Genomic DNA, 13,826 nt, shown 5'->3' with positions numbered 1-13,826 from the left:
TGTTCAAGAATAGTGTTGGTGTACGAATACTTTGTGCCATTCCAAACCTTGTCAAGGAATCGTATCAGTCAGTTTGTGGATTTTGTATACTGTGTCAAAGATACTGCGTTGTAGTTTAGAAAGTTGAATTCTTAAGAACTTGATGTATGACTTAAAAACAAAAAAACTTGTCGTTCTGAACACCGTTTTTAGTTATTGAATATATATATATATATATATATATGTGTGTGTGTGTGTACTGATATACATGATACATGTAAATATAATCAACTCTAAAATTGATTAATGATCACATAACAAAAATAGATATTATTACAATCATATCGATTTGTCTATGTATAGATAATATAATATTTTTTATGAAAAATTTAATTATAGCTTAATGCAATCTATGCTAAATGATAATGGCTTTTATAAAGTTGGATGTACATTTCTGTTATTTTTTTTTATTATTTTTAAATTTAAGACAATGTTAAAATAACAACGTATTAAAAGTAAGTTCAATTGAATAATATATTGATTAGATAATCAAACGAATAGATTTTTGTAATGCAAAAAATAGCTTGTATAAACAATATAGTATGAATTTTGAGTGTAATCAGATTTATTTCAACTTTTTATAAGAAATTATTCTTAAACTAAAATAAAATGGCACAAATATTTTATTACCTCTAAGGCTCTTTGGAATGAAGAAAGTGGGACCTTAACTTAAAAACTTGTAAAATTGGTAACAAGTTCCTAATAATATTTCTAAACATAGCAACTTAAAGATTTTGGAGGAAGATACTAAAATATTTAAAAGGATGAACCAAAGCTTCTTAAATTTTTAAGAAGATTAAAATATATATATATATATATATATATATATATATATAAAATAAAATAAAGTATATTTGAAAATTATATGATTTAATATATTATAAAAATATTATTTTTTATTTTTTATTTTTAAAAGAAAAAAATATTTTTTTATTTAAATTGATTCAAATTCTCATCTATTTAATTGTCAAGGACATGAATCATAACAAAATTCTAAAGAAACAATATACTCTTGTGATATTCAAAAAATATATATATATATATATATATATAATAAATCAAAGATTGATATAGAATATAAATTAGAATATCTATTGCCAAATATAAAGAAATTAGAGATCCATAAGTTAAGACAAGAATATAAGAAAGGCTTAGACAAAAATAAAAAAGGCCTTACTTTTGCCTCTATATATATATTATGTAATTAAGTAACTATGTGGCAATGTTCTGTAGGTCATCTAATAATAATCCAACTTGAGAGACACATGTCTAGCTTGCAAGACAAAATTTCAATATGTGCGCCATATAGCCAACTTGTCCTATTAGTTGCTAACATGTGTGATATATAGCCAACTTTTAAAATAGTGATCAACATGTACAATACATGACCAACTTGTAAGCCAAGTTTTTAATCTATCAATCACCTATAAATTTTTGTAAAATAAAATCCGCATCTGTAAAGCTTTAAAGAAGTTTTTCCATAAGACATTATTAAATTTACTTATCTTTATTTCTTCTTAACTTTGCTTATCTTTTTAATCATTTATGTCATTGTTAATGCCTAAAATATTATCCCTTCTTCTATGAAAGAATTCCACAAGGATTGATGATGTCATTTTGAAGAAGTCCAACATACAACAAATTAAATTTGATATATATATTTTTTTGTTTATTTATTTATTAATTATTTTTGATAGGTCCTCTCAACCATCAATAGTGTCTCATAATAAAATAAGAAATTCATCCTATTATTTTTATGGACATATATATATATATATATATATGTCTATTCTAATAATTATCTAGATAATATAATTGGATAGAAGTAGATAAAAGTGGATTAACTTAATAATATCTTATAGAAAAGCTTTCTAGAAGTTTTATAAATGTGGCTTTGACTTTACATGTATTTATAGCTGATTGATAGGTTAGAAATTTGGCCAATAAGTTAACCATGTATTGCACATATTGGTAGCTTGTAATACAAACTAATTATGTTGTGCATATATAGAAAACTTGCCTTACAAGTTAAAATTCATATCTTATAAGTTGGACACGTATTACAGGTCCTATAGAATGTTGCTATATAGCTTTTAATTACATAGTATATATGGAGTAAGAGTGAAGCCTTTTTTACTCTTTTCAATATTTTATTGATCATGTTTTATTTTATAATAGAAAAAATCTTGTTTCTTTATTTTAATTTTAATAGATATCAACTAAAAAACATCAACCTTTTCTACGACATTTATAAGATTCTTAGATGGCTTTTATGTGCATTTATTAATATTATATTTATGCCAATATATAAGATATTTCAACTTATTTTAATATTGTCTTGAATCTAAAACCTTTTTTATATCAATTTCTTAATTATTATCTATTTTTGTAGGATGAATTGATATTTGTTTTCTTCTTGATATAGTCACTATCTTATATGGCTCAAGAAAAAATATGTACAATACATCATAGATCTTTATAGACTTTAGTTGGTATAATTAATATGCAATTAAATTGATTTTTTTTAGAAATAAGAAATGATTCAAGTCTATAATAATCCAACTTATTACAAGAAAAAATAGTCTTGATATTACAACAAAGTAAGCATATCTTATTGCTATTGTAGAATTTAAATTAATCCTTGCAATAGAAATTTGCATTGACTTTTTTAATTCTTAAACTTTTTTTTAATTTTAATTTTTTTGTTGCATGTAATTTTATTTAAAATTTTATCAAATTTTTTTCTACAAGAGTATCAATCTTTGAAAAGTCAAAAGTATCAAATTACAGATAATAATCATAATTAATATGGAATGATAATTTTTGAATAAAAAAATGTAATATTATTATAGATAAATTTTGGTAATATCAAAAGAATTGCTAAATCATTTTGATAGTGGTTAATGGTACATCTCAAATATTAATTCAAAATTTGATTTATTTGATATATTTGTCTATTATTTGACAATGGAAGGCCAAAAATAGTTTTATATCTATCTTTAATTTTTTAGAAAGAATTTTTTAACATTTAGGCACTAATTGAGATCCTTTATTTAATATATTATTTTGTAGCTATCTATAATAGTATTAAATATTATTGAGAAAGAGGCTGGATATTTCTTTATATATAATAATTTTTTTTTATGACACAAAATGTGCCATTTTAGTGAAACAATCTACTATCTCAAATATAAAGTTATAAAAACTTGAGATTAAAACATTTGTAATAAAATTCATGCAAACAAAAGACCATCATTTTTTTGATATAGGTAGTATTTAAAAAAGTCTATAAGATCAATAATAAGGAGTTTTTGAGCTTCAAAAAATATTACATGATTATACAAAGTCTGTAAGTATCTTCTATATTAGAAGCTATAAAAAATCTCTTGAATTCAAACTTAGAAGTATCATAAGATTTTGAAGAATTATTCTTAAAATCATATATATGAGGATCTAAAGAAATTCTTGATTGAATTTGATGAAAAAATGTTGAATCAATAATTGATGTTGATTTGATTATTCAAAGATGAAATTACTTTAGTTTCAAAGAATTTTTCATTATTTATCAAAAGTTACATTTTTTTTTCTTTTGATGTAAAATAAAAACATCTAAAAATGACATTTGAAAAAAAAAATTGATAGAAAATATTAAATATAAATATTATAAATCTTATAATTAATCTTTATGAATATATATATTTTTAAAAAATAAATGACTATAAGGTGAAGTTTTTCATTTATTTTTATTTATGTTATAAATATACATATTTACTTTATAATTATTTAAATATTATGAATAAATAAAAGTAGATTAATTTAATAATATCTTATAGGAAAACTTCTTAAAAGCTATATAGTTGTAATTTAATCTTTATACATGTTTATAGGTGATTAATAGATTAGAAACTTAGCCAAAAATTAGACAAATATATTACACGTGTTGGTAACTTGTGGTACAAGCTAAAAATATGGCACATATATAAAAAACTTCTCTTGTAAGTTAAGATATGTGTCTTACAAATTGGACATATATTAGAGGTCTTATAGAATATTGTTACATAATTTTTAGTTAGATTATATATATATATATATATATATATATATATAGGCAAGAGTGAAGCTTTCTTCATTCTTGTCAATGTCTTTTTAGTCCTTAGTCTTATTTTAAAATATTTTAGTCTTCTTGACTTTGGCAATAGCCATTCAAGTTTGAATACTATATTAGTTTTGATTGAATATCTATTTTTTTTTTAATTATACAAGAGTGTATTGAGTTTTTTATTCTTTAAGATTCATATCTTTAATAATTTGACAAAAGTGAATTAATTCATTATTCTTATCTTATTTTTAAAAGTGAGCAGATTATTCCACTTTTATTATTGAATTTTGAAGGTTGCAAACTACTTATTTTTAATATAATATTTTTTTTAATATTATTTTTTCTTTAAAAAATATAAACTATTGATGTTTGTGGAAATTTTCATTTGATATTAGAGGTTACAAATTATCCTCTTGTAATTTGACTTATAGATTTATTTAAATTTTTTACAAAAGAAAAAATTTTACATGCTACTCTTAGTAGAAGTGAGAATAGATTTGCAATCATTTCAGACCTTTACAAACTTTTTAACACTCTTAAGGTAGAAATCTCATGTATCTCTAACATCATCTATAGAAATAATATTCCAACGCCTATAGAAGAAGTTAACAATAAAGTTTAAAGTCTATATCAAAAAATTGTGTAATTGAGAGAAAGTGGATTAATTTTATAGCTAAATTGAAGAAGTCTTGCTACTACAACTATGAAAGATGTAAAGATAAGTATGCCAAAAAATTTCGATGGAATAAGATTAAAGTTTTGAAGATTTCTATAATAAGCAAAGTTTTATTTAAAGTTACATCTTTTTTTAATATTCTAATGGATTTATTCAAGTTAGATTTATAGGTGTACTTCTTTCTTTGAATGCTCTCTCTTAGTTTGAACCTTTGATAGGAGAGGATTCACAACTACTCTATGATTTAAATTCATTCTTAGAAGTCTTTACAATCACATTTGAAGAAAGTGAATTTGAAAGAATAGCAAAGACCAAACTTATATCTTTACAACAAAAATCATGTTTAATAATCCTAAATACTCTTAATTCTAAAACCTTGCTTGTAATGTGGATTAGAATGAAAATGTCTTTATCAATCAATTTTGATATGAATTAAAAGATAACATCAATGATTTACTATTGACAATGCCAAGAACAGAATCATTTAAGCAATTTATTACTTAAGCCATTGCATGTGACGATTGAGTCTTTAAAAGTTGCCAAGAATAAAAATTTGATTGAAAAGGTACAAGTTGAGTCATGGAGATAGCTTCTAAGTTCAAAGGAGCTTATTCATCAAACTCAAAACCTATGCAAATTAATATGGTACATTTTAAGTCTCTTATTGAGCAAAAAAAGACTTGACATCATTAAAAAGGGTTGTACCTATATTGTAAAGAATCTAAGTATATTATTCAATATTATCTAAAGAAGCAATACAACTACAAAATGAAAAATATGGCTACTAAAGAAGAAGATGTATTAGAAAATTAATTTTTCTAACTATAATAGGAACTATTATTATAGTAAAAAGTAGTATAATATATAAAAATAAGATAAAATATTATATATATATATATATATATATATATTTTTTTTTTAATATAGAATTAGAAAAAATATATATATAATTATAGATATTGATAGTTTATCTCTAAAGATAAGTTGAAATAGGTTGGTATGGACTTAAGATGGAGTAGTATAGTGCTAAAGTAAAGATACATGGGCTTGTTTTGACTTTTGGATCCCTCTTTCTTTCATCTTTGCTAGAACTTTCTCTCCTTAGACATAACTAGTCATTCTTTGACAGATTTTAAAGAATATTTTTAATATTTTATTTGAAAATTTTGAAGAATAGTTCCTCTCTTTGTTAGCTTTTCAAAAAGCTCTCACTTATTTTGAGAAGAATTAGCATGAAGATGGAGTGTCTTTTAGAATAAAAGAAGAGCTAGCCACTTTTCAAAGTCTTCTTTAAGAATTTTTTTGGCAATTTTTTCATAGTATTTTTATTATTTTATACAGAAATTTTAAAGATTGGTTTTTTTTTATTAGCTTTTTAAAAATCTTTTACTTTCTTTAAAAAGAGTTAATATAAAGATGGAATGGATTTTTGGATAAAAAAGAATCAACTACATCATATTAATATGATTGTTAGCTTTATTTCTTTATAAAATATGTTATAGAAAAATTTAATAAATAAAATTTAATGTATATATATATATATATATATATATATATATATATAGAAAGAGAAAGAGAGAGAGAGAGAGAGAGAGAGAGAGAGATATTGAATAGCTCTTTAAAAAGTCATCAGATGGTCAAATCTAATGAAATATGGAACTATGGTACCTAATTGAGTGAAGAAAGGATGACAATTCTTACATATTATGAAGAGTGTGAAGTAGTGGAGTTCAATTGAATAAAAAGAACTATTTGATCATATCTAGTTGTAGCCATAAATTCTATGTTTTGTTATAGCAAACACTCTTACTATGATATTTGATGCTTCTATTGAGAGAAGCTTTAGGGCTATTAGATTAATCAAGGCAAGATGGAGGATATAAAATAAGGAGACTCAAATAGAGGAGGTAGTCAACATTTTATAGAGGAATTTGTAAGGGCTATATAAATATTTATGGATCAATTAGTTACCAATGCAAATGGACAAGGGACCACTAAAGCATTGAAGGATGTTATTGATAAAGTAGGAAGATTTTATGAGAAGAATATCATTGTGATTTAAATTAATATTAAAATTTTGAAGGATTTTCAAAATTAATAATATACTTGGTAGATTTAGATTTTGAGAAAAAAAAGTAAGTTTATACATTTCAATATTTTATAAGTTTTGTAGCATGTTTATAAATGAAAATTAGGCAATTTATTATTATGCTTGTTGTAAATAAGTGTGAGAATTTTAAGGTCAAGTAAGCAATTAGATTGAAGTGTATGAAGCTTTTTGTGGATTATGGTCTCAAAAGTTAGAGTTTAAAGGACTAGTGAGGATTTCTAAGATATCTATGAATCTGCAAATTGGATTAAAATATAATTTTATTCAAAGGTAGCTAGCTTAATTTCTAAAAATTATACAAAGTTTGAAATAAAATGAATAGTGAAATTAGGAGATCATGGCTAGAGAATATTAACATTAAGGATGGAGAAGGAAGTTAGCTGAGTTCCAAGTGGAGTTTTAGAATTAATGTCTATTTAGTATGTGCAATTTTTTTCGAATTTTTTGTTCTTATAGATAATTTAGCTATTACAAGGTATAAAAATTTTAAATCAAAATCAATATTTTATTTTTTAGTTATTAGCTATATGATTTGTTAAGAATTTGTTTAAAAGTTTTTATTTGATTAAAGATTGATTAGGATTAATTTAGGATCTAAGATTTGTTTAAGGTTTATTTAGGATTTGATTAGGATTTTACTACGATTTTATTAGAATTTGTCTAAAATTTTATTGAGATTTTATTAGGATTTTATTAGGATTAGTTTAAGATTTAGAATTTCATTAGGATTTGACTTGAAAATTGATTAAGATTCATTAAGATTTTTATTAGGATTTTTATTAAAATTTAAATTAAGATTAAATTAAGGTTTAATTATGATTTAATTAATTTTTTTATTTTTAATATTTTTGAGTTATTTTATTATTTATTTTATTAAAATTATTTTTATTATTTCTTTAAAATTATTTTTATTTCTTTAAATTTTTATTTTTATATTTTTTTTAAGATTTATTTGTTTTTTTTAGATTAATTTATGAATTTTTTGTATTTTTTATAATTTCTTTTAAATTTATTTTTAATTTATTAAAATTTTATTAGAACTGTTAAAGATTATTTAAAGTTTATATAAGATTCTATTAAACTTGATAGGATTTTTGTTGTATTTTTATTTAAATTCCATAATTAAGTATCCAATTTATTTTTAACCAAAAATATACATATTATGATAATGAGTGCAAAAAAATTATCTACTATAGCATGCCATAATGTAAAAAGAAATAGGTATAGGATTTAGAATTTGACAAAAGATGGATTTAGGAGTTTTCAAAAGATTTAAGATTTAGATTCTAAGTATTGATAATTAATTAAGAAGATTGAGAGAAAATTAAAAAGAGTTGATGTGATTTTAAGTGATGGATTTATTTCTAGAGTTATTAAAGAAGAAAAATTTTCAAATATTATTTTACAAGTTTTAGTAACTTTGCAAAGAAAGGTTATTGCATCTAGTAATGTAATGGTAGAGATTCACTTAAAAGATTTATATAAAGAGATATTAAAGATAGCTATTGAAGCAAGGTTGGTTGAAAGTTATGGCTTGAAAATTGAAATAATGGTAAATACTAAGTACAAAATAATGATAAAGAAGATGAAGCTAGTAGCAAAACAACTACCATTGGATTTCAAAAATCATATTAAAAAGGCTAAAGAAGAGTTTGAATTGAGGAAACAAAAAAATATTGAGTACAATTTTAGAGAGGAAACATTAACCAAATTAAAGATTGGAGGATGTGAGTTCTTGAAAGAATCTAAAAAGAAAGCTTCTAAAAAATGATCTTAAAGCATGATAAGATTTTTTCTTCTTCACCAAATGAAATTGGATGTATCATTTTAAAGGTTGTTGCACTAATGGTCATTTTTACTATTCCACATGTATCTTAGGACTTGAAGCCAATTTTTGTGCTAAAAGCCTTGGTATCTAAATTGGTGAATCTATTGTAAGAAAAGATATAAATGGAGATATTTGAACCATCAATGACTCTATGTTCTAGTTAATGGTTCGTAGTATCAAAGAAGTGTAGAACTTTGAGGTTCATGTAAGACATGCATCCAACCAACAAGGTGACAATTAAAAACAAGAAGTCAAGACTAATTGTCAATGAAATTATTAAGGCTTGTATAAGTCATGTTACCTACTCTATTAAAAATCTTTATTTTTGGTTATAATCAGTTTTAGCTTGTATCAAAAAGTAAAGATTTAATAACCATGAAGATTCTATTGGAACTTATAAAGATATATACTTTGTATCAAGGTTCCACAAACTTAGTAGCTTATATATATAATGCCATGAATTAAATCTTAAGAGAATTTTTGCCTAAAAAGATTATTATTTTTGTAGATGATATATCTATCAGAAGTTGCAAAGATGAGACCAAAGACTTAATATTGGATGTTAATAGATACAAAAGGTTTGTGAAAGATTGTATAAAAAATATAGAGAAGATTTTGAAGAGGCTCAAAGAAATAAATCTAATCTTGTCTATTGATAAGTCAAAGTTTAGAATAGATGAGATTGTGGTGGTTGGACACTTATGTAGGAAGTATGGTAGAAAACCTAACCTTGAGAAGATTAATGCTATCACTAATATGAAGGCATGTAATAGCATTATTAAAATAAGAAGATTTTTGGAAGCTTGTATCTTTTATCAGATTTGGATTCTTTACTTTGCTTACATAATTGAGCCACTATATAATTTATTAAAAAAGAGACTAAATTCAAATAGAATTAAAATTAATAACTAGCTATGGAAGATCTAAAAGTAATTTTGAAGTCATCACCAATCTTAAGGCAAGTTGACTATGATTATAGCAGATCAATTATTATTACTATTGATACAAATCTAATTATTATTTATTAGACTATTGGTCAAGATGAATTAAAAAAGATAAGATTTTTCATCAAATTTGAAGCAAGAATTCTTGCAAATAAACAAAGAGCATATTTACAATTAAAGAAGGAGCTTTTGGAAGCACTTATAACTATGAAAGTAGGTAGAAATTACTTAATTGGGACCAATGTGGTATTGGAAATTGATTGTTTATCATTGTTATATAATTGCTAACTATCCTATTCCTAATATTACTATGCTGAGGTAGATAGTTTATATTAGATCATTCAATCCTATATATGTATATATTTTTAGCAAAAAGAATACAATAGCATATATGCTATCTAAAATTAGATATATTTATGAAGAAGAGATGGAAGTACAAGAAATTAATGAAAATAATGAAGATGAAGCCTATAATTATATATTAAATATTAATAGAATAAGTACAAGTAATAAACATTCTTATTTCAAAGAAGATCTTTATAGAAGCAAGTTAACAGACATTAGCATCTATTTGAGTATAATGAAGAGAGAAGAAGGCTAATCAGACAAGGCTTTCAAAGACATTAAATATTAGTCTTATAATTATACTTTTAGAGATAGTTTCTTATAGAAGAGACTAAAAAAAATGGATGGAGTATCATTAAGAGTAGTAAATGAAGCAAAGATAATGAATTAAATTCTCGAGGAATTTCATCATACACTTTAGGTAGGCAACATAAGAGTTTGGACCACCTATCATAAAATCAAGGAATGATATTGGTGGAAGGATCTCTACAAAGATGTAGAAGATTTTCTGGCTTTATATATTAAAAAACAATTGTAATCCAAAGTCAAATTTAAAAATAAATTACATCCTACCTATTCACTTGTTATACATTCTAATAGGTGATTGACTTGGTGGCTATACCACTGGAATTATAGAGTATAAAATATCTTATTATGGTAAAAAAAAATTCTCAAATTATATTGAAGATTGAGCTTTGAAGATAAAAACTACAATTAGAGTATATAGATTCATCTTAAATGATATCTTTAGCAGATATTATAGCATTCAAATCATGAAAACTAATCAAGGAAAATTAAATCTACTAAAAGTAAAATATTTTTTTCAAAGATATGATATGAAAATTCAAGGTGACAATTGCATATAATCTTGAGGTTAATGGCAAGAGTAAGTGAGGATATTCTCCTATCATATATATTTTATTAAGGCTTAAAAAGATAAATCAAAGTAATAGCTAAGATTTCTATTATTTACTTTATAGGCAGATATAACCACTCATATTTTTGAACTCCTTTCTTTTTTATCTTAACTAAAACTTTCTCTCTTTAGATATAGCTAACTATTTTTTGCAAGATTTTTTAGAATATTTTTAATATTTTATTTGGAAATTTTGAAGAATAGTTTTTTTTTTTTTTTTTAACTTTTAAAAAAGCTTTCACTTATTTTGAAAAGAATTGGCATAAAGATGGAGTATTTTTTAGAATAAAAAAAAATTTAGTTATTCTTTAAGGTCTTCTTTAAGATATTTTTTTGGTAATTTTTTCATAGTATTTTTAGTATTTGATATGAAAATTTTGAAGAGTAGTTCTTCTATTCATTAGCTTTTTAAAAAGCTTTTACTTGGTTTGAAAAGAATTAATATGAAGATAGAGTGGATTTTTGGATAAAAAAGAGTCAATTCTATCATATTAATATGATTATTAGCTTTTTATCTTCATAAAATATATAATAGAAAATTTAGGAAGTAAAATAATATATAAATATATATATATATATATATATATATATGGACTGAGTAGCTCTTTAAAAAGTCATTACATGCTCAAATTTAATGAAGTATGGAACTATAGCTCCTAGTTGATTGAAAAAAAGATGATGACTCTTATATATTATGAAGAGTATAAAAAAGTGGAGCTCAATTGAAAAAGATATTATTTGACTATATCTAGTTTTAGCTATAAATTCTATATTTTTCTAAAGAAAATACTCTTACCACAAAATTGTATGACTAGAAATCAAGGATATGAACTTCAAAGAATCAAAATGTAAATATACTCTTGTGTCAGTCAAAAAGACTAATAAATCATTCAAGATAATATAATATTAAACTATAATGGCTATTTCCAAAGGCAAAAAGACTTAGAAAGTCTTGAGACAAGACTAAAGATTAGAAAGGTATTGACAAGAATGAAGAAGGCTTCACTCTTGTCTCTATAGATACTCTTAACTAGGAGCTACATGGAAATTTCCTATAGGACCTCCAAAATGTGTTGACTTTGTAAAATACGTACTTTAACTTTGAAATCTTGTACAATACCTTGTAAAGGTTCCATCTTTCCTTTGGAACTTTCATCTTATTTTATATTAGAAATTATTTTAGGACTAAAAAATTACAAAGACTTAGCTTTGTTAGATTCAAGAGCCTCAATTAGTTTTATAAACAAACACTTTGTTAAAAAATAAGAAATATCCTTATTTTTTTAAAAAAAAACAAATATATACATGTAAAAATAATAGATAATCATTTGTTGTCTTTTGGAAATGTCATCTATAAAATTATTCTTTTAGATATAACAATATATAGTCATAATAGCTTAGTAATATTTAATGTGATTAAATTTTGTTATAATATAATTATTTTAGGATTATTGTGGCTAAAAAAAAATAATCTTCAAATAAACTAGATTTTTTGTAACCTTAATATCTTTCGTAGGTTAGTCTAAGATTTTAATAGTCAAATAGAAATCCATTAGTCTAATATATTCAAATCTTTATTAGTAGATATAAAAGCTTTTATATATGCTACAAAAAAATTTTAACTTTTGCTATATATGTCACTCTTATTTTTGATAGAGAAAAGATTTTAAATGGCATTCCAAGCCAATTTTGAGATTATCTAGATGTTTTTGAGATAAAGAATACAGATATTCTTTCAAAGCATTGTCTTTATGATTATTCTATTGATCTTTAAGATGGAGCTCAACTACCATATGGACCAATCTATAGCCTATTACAAAATAAATTAGATATAGTCAAGGAATGTATTGAAGAAAAATTTACTAAGAATTTTATACATCATTTTAAATTTCTAATAGGAGATCCTATCATATTTATTAAAAAATAAATAAAAAATAAAAAATAATGAATCATTGCAGATGTATGTGGACTATCAAGAACTAAATAAGATCACCATTAAGAATAGATATCTTTTACTTTTAATTTTATGACTTCTTGATTATCTAAATCAAATAAAGATCTATAATAAAATAGATCTAAAAAGAGCATACAATTTGATATCCATTAAAGAAAGAGATGAATGAAGAATTGTATTTCAAACTATGTATAGGTATTTTTAATATAATGTTATGACTTTTGGATTTACAAATGCACTAGCTACTTTTCAATATCTAATGAATGATATCTTTTGTAAGTTTTTTGATGTCTTAGTTGCTTGTTACTTAGACAATATCTTAATTTATTTTAAGAATACAAAAGAGTATGAATTTCATATTTTTTATATGTTACAAAAATTAAAAGATTAGAATTATGTACAAAGATAAAAAAGTGTATATTTCATACCACTTAAGTTGACATTTTAGGATACATCATTTCAAATAATGGCCTTATGATGGGTCTTAAGAAATTTTAAACTATTATAGATTAGAAGATTTCAAAAATAGTTAAAAATATGTAATATTTTTTAGAATTTATCAATTATTATTGAATCTTCATCAAGAACTTTTTTCAACTTATTGCTCTTCTTACACATCTAATATGTAAAGACAAACTGGAGTGGAGTAAAGAAGTTGAAGCATCTTTTGAAGCCTTTAAGAAAAAAATTATTTTTGTATCAATCTTATATTGCAATGACTTTTTTAAAGTATTATTTATAGAAATAGATACATTAGACTTTGTTATCAGTGAAATTTTATCACAAATGAGAATAGATGATAAGCTCTACTTGGTAGCTTTTTATTCTAAAAATTTTCCAACGAGTAAGATTAATTATAAGATCCAAAATAAAGAGCTTCTTATAATTATAGATTCATTTTAAGAATGGCATTAT

The sequence above is a fragment of the Physcomitrium patens genome, chromosome 17, assembly GCF_059467195.1.
Source record: "Physcomitrium patens ecotype Gransden chromosome 17, ASM5946719v1, whole genome shotgun sequence".
In the NCBI taxonomy this organism is placed as follows: Eukaryota; Viridiplantae; Streptophyta; class Bryopsida; order Funariales; family Funariaceae; genus Physcomitrium; species Physcomitrium patens.
This window is presented reverse-complemented; position numbering follows the sequence as displayed.